The sequence below is a fragment of the Chenopodium album genome, chromosome 3 (genome assembly GCF_948465745.1).
Source record: "Chenopodium album chromosome 3, dcCheAlbu1.1, whole genome shotgun sequence".
NCBI classification, from domain to species: Eukaryota; Viridiplantae; Streptophyta; class Magnoliopsida; order Caryophyllales; family Amaranthaceae; genus Chenopodium; species Chenopodium album.
This window is the reverse complement of record NC_137836.1, coordinates 79,420,466-79,433,402: the sequence shown is the minus strand read 5'-3', so window position 1 is coordinate 79,433,402 and position 12,937 is coordinate 79,420,466. Positions and strand designations below refer to the sequence as shown.

The 12,937-nt window shown below is 34.4% G+C and overlaps 1 pseudogene; it reads right to left on the bottom strand.

Moving 5' to 3' along the window:
• Positions 1 to 6,430: 6,430 nt before the first annotated feature.
• On the bottom strand, positions 6,431 to 8,776 carry LOC145624383 (trihelix transcription factor ASIL2 pseudogene; annotated as a pseudogene).
• Between the last annotated feature and the right edge of the window lie 4,161 nt (positions 8,777 to 12,937).

Genomic DNA, 12,937 nt, shown 5'->3' with positions numbered 1-12,937 from the left:
TTTTTAAATGTGATTTAGATAATCAAGGATTTAAGGTAGGTTCATATTTTTTTTTTTCGAGAAATAAAGAGATGGTAAATCTAGATTTGAGTAATCTAATTTGATTCTGTCAAAAGAAATATATAATTTCATCTATGATATCAACTCAAATCAAATTTCAAAATAAATACAGTTGAATGTGATCTAATTTTATACATTTAATAAACTAATTACAAGATTTACAGCACTAGGTTTGAGCGTTATCCTTCTCAAACCAAATAGATCAAAGTAACTACTTGGTTCGTATTGAAAATTGTATTTTTGGTTTGGATTTGCATGTTTAGATTGAATAAAATCAAACAATTACTCCGTAATGTTTTTGTTGTAAATAACTTAGATTTTACAATTTTGCCAACAATTTCTAATACGCCGCGTTAGCTTTATAAGATTCGTTATTGTTGGGTTTGATCATAATCAAACTCAAAAAAAGAGTTTAAAATTTTGAATTAAGAATTAAATTAACTTTATTATTTCATTATCCATTTTTCATCTGACGTGAGATCTCAAATAATCTCTTTAATCACACTTCTTTTGATTTTTTAGAGTTAAATCTCTATAGATGAACAGTAACTTTTCCTTAACCTCGATTTAATTGTCAATCCACAAGTAGTTTAGTGCGTGAAAACTTATCAAATACAACTTCCAAATCCCTTAAAGTTGCACATCATCACAAATCATGTGTCATCATCTTCCTAATAAATACAGAGTACGATATAAACCACCACAAGTCCACAATTCCCGTTATCTAATTTTGACACCTCTAATTCAATACTCATTTCAAAAGCAAAATCAAAATGGTAATTTTCCGAGAACACCCTTAGAGTTAGTGTCTCTTTATCCATATTATAACAAAACTACTTAGTATATGATGTTGAAATAAACGGTAAGCAATGTGACAGTAAGGTAGCTTTAGGAGTGGGACATTATCAAAATACATTTTTCTGAATCTAAGTGGGAGATTGTGGAGGTAACTGATAGATAGGGACTTTAATCTGTAAATTTGTTGTAATAAATTGTAGTCTAGTGTTAATAAGAGTTTTAGAGAGTTGAGAAATTATATGTGAAATCACAACAATAATAATAACTCATAAGGGGGCACATTGTCCCATTCCAACCAACATAAGATATCATTCTCAGATGTAATTTAAACCAATGAGAATTCAGCATATACTCATAACCGTTATACACCATTTCCACCACAACATGATGTGTTTACTAGCTTGCAACATTAAAATGATTTTATGGTTTTGATCCGATTTTAAAATTATTAAGTGATTTTATGATGATCGTTTAATTTTTAAAAAGATCTGTGAAATTATCGGTAAATATATTTTATTATCAATCTATAACAATGTAAAAAATATTTTAAAATAAAAAAAGAGTTGATATACTTTTAGATATTGAGATCGATGGACCATAACAATTTTTTTTAAGCTATAGATTCAGGTCATTATTTGGTTTAATTATATTTGAGCCATCTTACATTATTGTGTGCATATAGTACCAAACTTGGATCCTGAACTAATAGAACTATAGATTAAAATTATGTTATATTTTAAATTGGGTAAAACGATCCGTTTTAACACCCGAATATATTATTTTCATCCAACACTAAATTAGCTCGATTGATGTTGTGTTGATCCCACCTAACATTAATTCAATTGAAAGTTAAAAACGTGGTACTTGGGTAGATCTGAAATTCTGAAAACACTTTAAACTTTCATAAAAATAAATCTAGCTAGAAAAGAGTACAAGTACAAATATAAATGGCTAACAATAAATAAAGAAAAGCCAATGAAGCTTCCCATGAAAAATAAATAAAATATGCGCAATATCTATCGACCTTTATATATTCGAGTTTCTTGTTGTTTCTACGAGACTACTGTTATGATAAATGATTTTGATTTATAAGTGTCCCTTAAGCACGAGGCAAGTGCCCTCAAACCGACGGCATGGATTAGCCTAAGATTGTACCGTCATTAGTTAGTTAGCATGCATCATCATGATTATTGTTTAACGAACTCCAAATTGCATGTTAATTAATTATGATTTATGAGGATTACGTCGCTAATTTACATAATAAAACAAATTAATCACGCAACAATCACATATTTGGACCATGTAACATTTTTAATTAACCCTTCATTGAATATCTTATAATCCTCCTCTAAAAAAATACAATTTCTAAATTATTTAATCAATGATCCCTCTAATATTAGCTTGACTAGACTAATATGGTTGCGGTCCAACAGTCAACCCGTTATTCAAGTCTGTATAAATAATTAAACAATGCGTATTATTAATTTTAAATAAATCAATGAAAACGAGTGAATCAAAATACTAATACATGAAGGATTGTATTGAAATGACTTTTTCTATTGAGCTTCTAAATAGGTAGCAATTAGAAATAATTGATACGGAGTAATACTTTGTATTTAATTATCTTTGGGTTATATGGTGATAATATAATTTGTATGTATTAGACAAACCCAATTTATATGTAGTACGTATAGTATATCCTTTCTTAATTATTGGAGTACAACCAAACACACATAGGATAATAATATATACAGAGTATATAAGTATATAAACCTTAGGGATGATAGATCAAGCATGATCCGACTATAAGCACAACACTTCCTTGCATTGTTGGTTTGTGCTAGTTTTCCTTGAGCCGCGTTGTTGGTTATGAAAATTTAGATGGTCTAATGAATGAAATTTGATACAACAAAACACACTGTTTTTTGAAGCTTAGGGCCTGTTCTCATTGGCTGAACTGAACTGAGCTGAATTTCAACGTAAGAGAACAGACCCTTAGTCATGTGCATAATTCAATTTTACCACTACTGGACTTAAGTTTTCTTCAAACCCTTAAATTAATACCCACTTACCATATTATAGCGTTGCTAACGTTGATCCTCTACACTTCTCTTAAAATAATGTTTCATATCCAAAAACGATGGCTATATAATTAGCATCATTCAGTTCTCTATAAGTTAGAAATTCACGCAAGCACCTCTTCAATTATTAATTTCTAAAAATACCACAATTGCGAATAATACATGTCATGTTATTTTCCTTGCCGAGGACCCATCAACATTAGATTTCAAAGTATTAGGATTGGAGGTGTGGTATTAATCCAATTATTGCCGTGCAATGTCTTGATTTGCTGGCTACTTCAAAGACACATTTTCAGAAATCAAGGTTGTTCACATTTTCTACATCCAAACCTTTGAACCAAAACCTAAGTCAAAGTTTCTTTATGATTCATGAACCAAATTCAAGTCTCATTTGTTTCTATGTTCACAATGTAATGAAGTACGTATTACGTAATTACAAATATACAATTTTACATTTTTCTAAAGCAAACATAGCACGTAATAGGAATCTATCATGGACTAGCTCCTTGCCTAAGTTGCTTCATCATTGGGAGCTGGCAAACAATAATTTAATGCATGACTAGTTTCATTAGCGTCTTTAGTGATAACGATCTATGTTATATGCACAAAATTTGTACCAAAATCTTACTGCTTTTACTATTCAAATAGATCAATTTGATTTGTTAAAGTCCTTGTCCTATAATTCAAATAATGAGCATGGACCTTAAAGTCCTCAACCTCGCGGTTTTTTTTATTCACTATATTTCCAGTTTAGACACTTTGAAAGTGAGAAGGAGGCTAAGGAATTCTTACCGCCTCAAAGTACTCTTAATGGGGATTAAACTCCAACCTCAAGATTATAGCTATAATCTTTTGTACTAGGTTAGACCAAATTTAGCTTGTTAAAAGCTAATATTCTACATGAGATATAAATTAAAAAAAAATACTACGTATTACAAACTGTAAAAGTTGACTAGAATAGGAGAATTGTTTAAGTCAATGCATGTTTGTGTCGTGCTTAATTAGTAAGTTAAGCAATGGTGGCAATACATATCATTGGTGGAGTTGGGTAGAATAAGAAATACACCGTAGAATTTGAGTCTCAAGTCTCAACCATTGGTCGGTCGCAAGAGACATAAATGGTTTGTCGCAAAATTAGGAAGATAGGTGAAGATTGTAAAACTATATTATAAATTCCATCAACAGCTACGAGTACAATATAAGTAAAACGAACACTGTGTGAAGTCTGTGAACTAACAAAGTTTGGCCCCACAAATTTAACACATTTTCTTTGACACTCCATTTTTTAGGGATCGTAGGTTAGAAGATTACTATAAGTAGAAAGAGGGAAGATCTGTTCCTCACTGTGTTTTGATGTATACTCCGTATTTTATAAAATTAAATTTAAACCATTAATGTTTCCAAATGTATTTTAGTTGGAAATGTCATTTAAAAATCTCACTATTTATAAACGGATTAGAGGAATAATTTTATTTGTTTGTTTATTTATTTTATAGAGAGGAACAATTTATTTAAATAAATACAAAGTAGTTTCCTCTCTATTGTTGGCATGTATTTACTTAATAGTATAAATTATAATGTTTATACACCCGAAAACCATAACTTTAGATGTCTACCGAGTAATTGTATCACCATTACCAAGCTAAACTTGGTCTAGTGGAAAGGGTTGTACCTTTCAACCTTAAGGTTGGGGGTTCAATCCCCACTTGAGACACTTTGGAGTAGGAATTCCCTTAACCTTTCCCCACACTTCCAAAGTGCCTAACCCGCTAACTTGGGCTGGGACACCAAATAACAATAGCTCAAGAGGACTAACAAAAGTGGACAAAGATTCTACTCGTATTAGAATAGGTATAACGTATAATGAGCTATGAGCCACTAAACATACAATTTTGAACTCATACAATCACACGTAATTTAGAGGCTTAGAGCATTAGCAAATCCGAACTGTGATTACTTTAAAACATCCCTAAATCAATCCCTTTTTCGTCCCTACTCCCTATATAAAATAATCCCATCAGTCTCAACTTTGGATGGCTAGTAACATCAGAAAAGTACAAAATGCCTTGGATTATTTGACAATATTTTGAATGTACCCTCCTCCTAATTGAAATATAAAGCTTAAATAATACAGATTAGACTAGGCAAATGTACAAAGTTTGTGAAGAAAGAAATCAGACAAGATTTGTTGAATTTAAGAATGGCCCAAGTCCATGCTTTTGGGCTCCACATACGCTTTTCAGCCCATAACTCAGCTCATCCAACAACATAATGTAAAGATTAATTGTATTTGTTAATAACTCAAATCACAAAGATTAACAAGAACCAAAACAAATCTAGAAATACAAGCGTCAACTTCTTATTTTTGACATTAGCAGGGCCTAAAATTTAACTCCATACCAATTACCAAATAAACTGCATTCCAAAATAGCATATTATAATCTAATTCAGTTTGGGACTTTAGGGTAGCAATGGCTAGTGGACGGTGCGGCTACCTCCACCCCACACACACCGGCCACACCCACCTAATATTTCTATACCAGCCACCGACCCTAGTTAGGGGCACGCTTTAAATATAAATAATTCTAAATCAAATTTTCAGTAGTAGTACTTTGGTAGGAAGCAAAATTCATAGAGTAGATAAGATGACCATCTTTGAGGGAAATCACATTCAATAATTTCAATTAATTCAGTCACTCAACACAAACACAATTTGTTAAAAAACAAAACCCAGTCGAAAAGATACAGATGTAAGACTGTATGTTAAGAAAGCAGTGGCCAAAACAAGCATTTTTCATAAAGAAAGTTAAATGAATCATATTCCCCTGAAAAGAGAACAGAATTAGTATAACAGGAGCAAAGACATTCTTCTAAATTCTAACCATCTTCCTCAATTAGTTTCAACATATTTTCCTAGTCCGGGACACTAAATGCAACCTTACTAATCACAAAGACTTACCATATCATTCAGGGTGTTAAATGCAACCTCACTTACTAATCGCAAAGACTATAATGGTTAACAAATGCTGCTTTCCATCTACTCTTAAATAACTTTCTGACTTATAAATGCACTTACCATAAAATTCGGGCGCTAAATGCTACCTCGCTTTACTAATAGTGAAGACTAAACAAAAAATACAGTGCTTAACAAATGTTGTTTCTGCTTTCCAGCAACTCTAATTGTAGTTTCTGAGATATTAATGCAGTTGTTGCTTATTATATCATTTGGGCAGGGTGCTAACGCAACCTCACTTTACTAATCAGAAAGGCTTAATTATGCTTTACAAATGCTGCTTTCCAGCAACTCTTCCTAAAGATTTCTGACTTACTAATGCACTTACCATAACATTTGGGGCACTAAATGCAACCGCGCTTTACTAATGCAAAGACTAAATAATGCTTAACAAATGTTTCTTTCCAGCAACTCTTGTTCCAAGTTTCAGACTTTCTAATGCATTTACCATATCATTAAGCTCATAAACTAATAAATAAGTAAACAACTTTCATAGATTTAATTCTCTAAAAAGCTAACAGATAGACAATAAACTAGAGTTTCTCATATAAAAATCATCAATTACAAAATACTTTAACCCCCCTTTTAATTTTCACAATCAAATGATTATATCAATCAGAGCAAATAAATCTTTTCCCACCAAATAAAAACTTAAACTTTGATCATCTTTAGCTCATCAACAAACTACTACTCGTAATATAAAGAGATGTGATCTAACCTTTCCTCTTGTTTTCTCTACTTCTACCAACAATCAACTACTAATTACTACTATCACTATTAGCATGATGATTCATATGATTCTCATGGAGATGATTCATATGATTACTTTCGCCGCCTCCAACACCGCCACCACTTCCACCACCACCACCACCACCTCTACTATCACTATTATTACTACCATTATTCAATTGCGAAAGCTCGAGTTGAGTCTTCATCATAAACTTCATCCTCTGCAACTCCAATTCCTTAGCAAACTTCATCCTTTGCATCTCCATCTCCACAATGTGCTGCAATTTCGCGCTCTCAGCCGCCTCATACGCCTCCCCGAACTTCATAATCGCCCTCGTTAAATCCCTCACCGAGCTCCCCCACACCTTAACCGCCGCTTTCTTATCCCTGCCCTTCCCCTTTCCCTTCCCCCTTACGCCTCCCCTGTTACCATCCATCCTCGGCCGCTTCCTTTGATTAAACCCCGTCCTCTCCGGTGGTAAACTATCCCCTGAATCATGTGACCATTCTTCCGGATCAGAATCGGATTCAACCGGAGGCGGTACCCTCCTAAACTGTTGCTGATGCTTTTGTATTTGCTCTAATTGTTGTAACCTATTCACATTACTAGCAACACCAGAAGCAGAAGTATTCATGTTATTATTATTATTACTATATCTCATCTGTGGAATTCCACTAGGAGGCGAGAATTGAAGACTCTGTCTCAATTGCTGCTGTTGCAATTGCTGCTGCTGCCGTTGTTGATGCTGCAGTTGTTGCGAGCGTAATGGCGGATGGGGAGACTGTAAATGGGGCGGGGTCTGTAGGTAGTGGGGAGGGAAGGGGAGGGGTAGGGGTTGTTGATGTTGTCTAACCCCTACCGGAATTCCAACGGGGACCGCCTTCCCGTGAGGAAGCGGTCCACCGGTGGAGACTGTCGCAGTCGACAGTGGCCCCAACCCCGAACCCAACCCTATAGCGGTGTTTGAGTTCGGGGTTGCAGCGGCAGGACCAATAAGCCGATCAAGGCGGTCAAAGAACGGCCAGCGGCTAGGGCCACAGCCGCTAACAACCTTCTGTTTCTCAACCTTATACTTCTTCTTGACCGTATCGATTCGATTTTTGCACTGTATATCCGTCTTCGGAACCTTGGTGAAATCTTCCCTGCTACTAACAATGTCCGCCACTTCTTTCCAATGTTTCTGCTTCAGATTTCCTCTGCTTAACTCCATGTACCTCTCCCCCCATGCGTCGATCAACACCGATGTCGCTCCTTCGCTCCAACAATCCTCTCTCCCTCCTCCTCCTCCTCCTCCACCACTACCACCGCCTCCTCCGCCGCTGCTACCACCACTTCCGGCGGGAGCAAGGATGGCGAGGGGGCGAGGGAATTGCTGGATCGGAAGCGCGAGAGTGAGGGAACTCTGCGACAATTGGGGCGGTGGTTGAGGAGTTGAAGAAGACGGTGTCGAAGACGGAGGTGCCGCCGCAACTGTAACCGTGATTTGACCGGAAGGTGGTGAAGGAGGTTCGCTTCCGATTGAGGTGTGGGACCGGGTATCGTCATCTTCGTCCATGGATCTATGAAGAGAAGAGGAGAGAGAAAATTAGGGTTTATTTTTAGAGAGAGAAAGAGGTTGTTGGTTGGTTAGATTGATTGAATTGAAATTGCCGTTTAGGGTGACGGGAAAGGAAGGGGGGAAATTTGACGGCGTGTGTTCGTCAAGACATAGGAAACCGAGGAAGGACACGTGGCAGGAAAGAGTCGGAGAATTTGGTGGGGTAATATAGGTTGGGAGACTTGGAACTGCCGGTTAATCGGTCATCGGAGTCATTAATAAGTCTCATTTTGCCGGCTTTTAGGTAGATGGATTTGTGTGAGGGTATTCGCCTATTTGGTTTTAGCTTTGCCTGTTTTTATGGAGTTTTTGTTGTCGTTGTTTTTTTTTTTTTTTTTTTTTTTTTACCACTGTTTAATTACGGTAATACCCTTGTGTTAATGTGGTTTTAATAATGTTGATTAGGGGAAAGAGGGTGATTAATTGGTCGGTTTATTTGTGGTAACCAGGATTGGAAATTGTAGAAAAGATGAGTTCGTCTTTTTCAACTTTGGAGTAGTACTTTGAAAAGATGCCTCCGTGTCATGTTGGGTTGTGTCTCATGTCAGACTTACGTGCTTTGGTGTTAGCTAGGTCTGACCCATGGCTCGATCCATGAGTTTCGTGTCGTGCCATTTACATCTAAAATGTTAGGGCATAACATATACTCTTTGGTCATGGGAAAAATTGTTGTACACTCTCACATTTAAAAAAAAATAGGTTGAGAGTTATTGTAATAAATTTATATTTGTGAGTACTCTCAATGTCAACTGATTTTAAAATGTAACTTCCTTGTACCAATTACATTTATTTTGACAAGGACTTACCTCGTGGTCCAATATCATATGAATATACTTTTAACAACACTAACTGTTTGTAGCAATTTAAATTTGTTTACGGTTATGCAATTCATGGTTTGATTTTATTACAACAAACCAAATCAATTGCAAATAATAATAAGAATAATACTTTGCAAAGGTCAAATAACACTCTCAATACATAACATGCGATTGACTTGCAATTATGTCTCTATTTTTTTTTAAAACTAAATCACAAACCAAATTTTATTACATAGTTTATATAAGCTATGTACTAAAGATGGGCATCGTGTCGTGTCGTGCCGGGATGGGGCTCATGCCGTGCCGGCTTGGTGGCGGGCCGTGCCAAGTTTTGGCACACCCTAGCCCACGGCACGGCCCACGTGCTTGGCAGGTCGTGTCGTGCCGCGGGCCACCACAGTTTTTTAATTTTTTTTTTTATTTTTAAAAATATATATACTATACAAAATCGATATATATATTACAAAATTAACGTGCCGGCAGGCCGACGATCGTGCCGTGCCAAATTTCAAGATTTGTGTTCACGACACGGCCCACGGCCCACAAGTGGGCCGCCGTGCCGGAATCGTGTCGGGCTCGTGCCGCCCGCGTGCTGGCACGGCCCATGCCCACCTTTACCATGTACTATGTATTGAGTTATTAGCTATCAAGTCAAACCTCGAACACCCCTATGGACTACAGCCCTACTTAGAGTCTGTTCATATTTACTGAACTGGACTAAATAGAGATGAAATGAATAGTTTATGATAGAAGGAAATTAGAAGCTCAACTGAAATTAGGGTGAAGTGAAAAAAACCTTTAGTTGTGTGGTACTAACAGATGGATATAATTTAAAGCCTTAAGCAATAACCCATGAAAGAAGAAGGGTCAATTAGACTAAAAATCAATGAATATAGACGAGCACAATACCGAATAATAATGCGGCAGGTGACTAGGATCGTCATTGAAAGTACTCTTTTAAAACAGCAGCAACTACTCTTACCAAACGAGGTAAAACAATTGGATGAAAATTATTGTGCTTGAGAAATAAGTCCACCAGTTTAACTAACTAATGTCGGAATTACTTAAGCTACTAACCAAGAAAATGATCAAGTTAGAAACATTTAAGTTTTTAACTTAAAACTTAAAATGTGACATTTAGAACTGAAGTACTCCTGAATTATTAGGTTGCCACTTGCCAGCGTATAGCATCAGCTAAACTTCCCAACTTATCTACAGAATTGCTCACATTTTTTTATTGCCCATATTTTCTGAAATTATTAGAAAAACTTCCAAATTTTAGTCTATTACTCCTTCCGTGACTCTGTCCCATAATACTTGACATAGTTATTATTTTTGTTCATCCTAAAATACTTGACATGTCACTAAATATGAAAAGAGACCACTAATAATAAATATTTTACTCAAAACTCAATTAAATCTTACATTTTCTCTCGCCTCACTACCCCTACCTTCCCCGCTTTTCATTTTCTTACAATATAAAAATACGAAAGACAATCCTTTATGTATAAACACTAGTTTTTACCCTATACAATGTACGGATTCATAACAATAGAACATGTAAATAATAAAAGTAAGGGGTCGAGAAACCTACCATGCGAAAAATACTAAGATTAATTCTCCCAAAAAAAAAATTACAGTACCAAATCAACAACATTGTAAGTTTTGTAAAGGTTCCTAGTTTATTTTAAGGAAGAAGAAAACATGAAACATGCTTTACATTTGAAATCCTGCTATTATTCCCTTAGACCCTTAATATGGGCTGTTTCTTGGAGCTTTTTATACAAAAGACAAATTTATAAGTTTAAAGGATTGGCTAAAACAGATTGGGCCTAGCCCATTTATTTTCATTTCAATGAGGCAAATTGGGCTGGTTTGGGCTTAACACACTTATATTCATTTTTTGGATTAGTTTTATTACAGATCCTAGTTTTTTTTTCCTTAGTTTTGAATCAAAATCCAATTTAATCAAGTTGATTTTAAATTGGGTCAAAATATGGATCTCTAGTCTTTCGCCAAAAAATAAAATACAAAATTTAGGGCTTATTTGACATCATTTTTTATTTTCAGTTTTTTTTAAAACAAAAAACCAAAAACTAAGGGCTTGTTTGACATCATTTTTGGTTTTTAGTTTTCATTTTTTAAAATAACTAAAAACAGGAAACAAGAATAAGGTGTTTCCACATTTTTGTTGTCAGTTTTCAAAATTATCATGATTTTAATAAGTTTAAATAATTTTTGATACATTATGTGACATATATCATATACTTTTATACAACAAAAAACCAAAAAAAGAAAACCACAACAATGCCAAATGAACCCTAAAAGTAAGAAAAAGGTGTTTCCATTTTTTTGTTGCTAGTTTTCAAAATTATCATAATTTTAATAAATTTATCTCATATTTAATTTATTAATAATACATATCATATGATTTTGAAAACTTTAAAAAAAAAATAATAATAATAATAAAAACCACAACGTTGTCAACTAAACCCTTAGATGTCTTCATGTCTAGTTGTAATTCTTTTCGTAAATCATATCTACCTATACTATATATTAAAAGGTGTTCCTAATCAAGAATACACGTCATGTGGCACACCTCTTTTATACTAAGAACATGCCACGTCACCAAAAGGAGAATTTGAACATATCAACTTAAAAAATGCTTATGTCAAGAATTGAACTCAACTTCATTAGAAAATGGATAAGAAGTTATACCATCTTTGCTATCTAATACTTTTATTTATTTATTCTTCTTGAATATAGTTTATATATGGCATGAGATTTTTGTTTCATACAAAATATTTTCTTAATCTAAATCTATAATAAAAGTTTTTTTTTTTTGAACGGATGATAAAAGTATTTAAGATGTTAATCATAAACTCTTCCAGCAAAAAAAAATCTACTAACATGTTACCATTTGCAAGAAATCCAAATTTATTCATCAATATACCTTCCCGCCTTCCCGCTTAGTTGTCAAAAGTTCAAGGTAACACTTTATTAAAGTGAGTTGCGTTTCATAATTGGCTAAATGTGGATCAATATAAAACTAGTTAAAATATCTCCTATGTTTTTTTTTTTTGGGTTTTTCTAAGCTATACCCCTAAGGTATTCGAGTTTCTAAGGTGTACCCAAGCTTTTTCAAGTTTCTAAGTTGTGCCCCTCAACTTACTACCATTACTGAATGGTACCCTCCTTGGGACTTCCACGTCACCTAAAGTTAACTATAAATTTAATAGAAAGATGATAAAAAGGCAAGGAAATGGTAGGAGAATGAAATCTTAGCCACCGCAACCCTAATAATGAAAACTGATGCCACGAAATCACACTCTCAAATAACTTTTATACAACTAATAAGGGTATATTTTAGTATTGATAAGGAGTTGAAGGGCACATTTTAGAAACTTGAAAAAGCATGGGTACACCTTAGAAACTCGAATACCTTAGGGGTACAGCTTAGAAAACCCCCCCCCCTTTTTTTTTTTTTTTTTTTTTTTTTTAAGGATAGATATCTCCTACAGAATACTAATTCCAATCAAAATTGATATAATCTAGATAGTTGTGCTTATTAATCGTGGAGTATTGAATTGAGAGTTTTGTGACGAATTCACATGTTTTATCATAAAACCCATCATAAAAGGGACGGAACAGATTTAGGCATGTTATTAATGGGTTTTTTTAAATGGTTTAATTTTTTTTTACCGATAGATAATTTTTACTCCGTACGACATTGAGTTTTCTTCAAGAATTTCTGAAAATCAAGTTGTAAAATTTTAATACATACCAAGAACAAACTTTTTTTTTTGACAGGATGATAAAACAAAAGGAGCTGAGACAAAA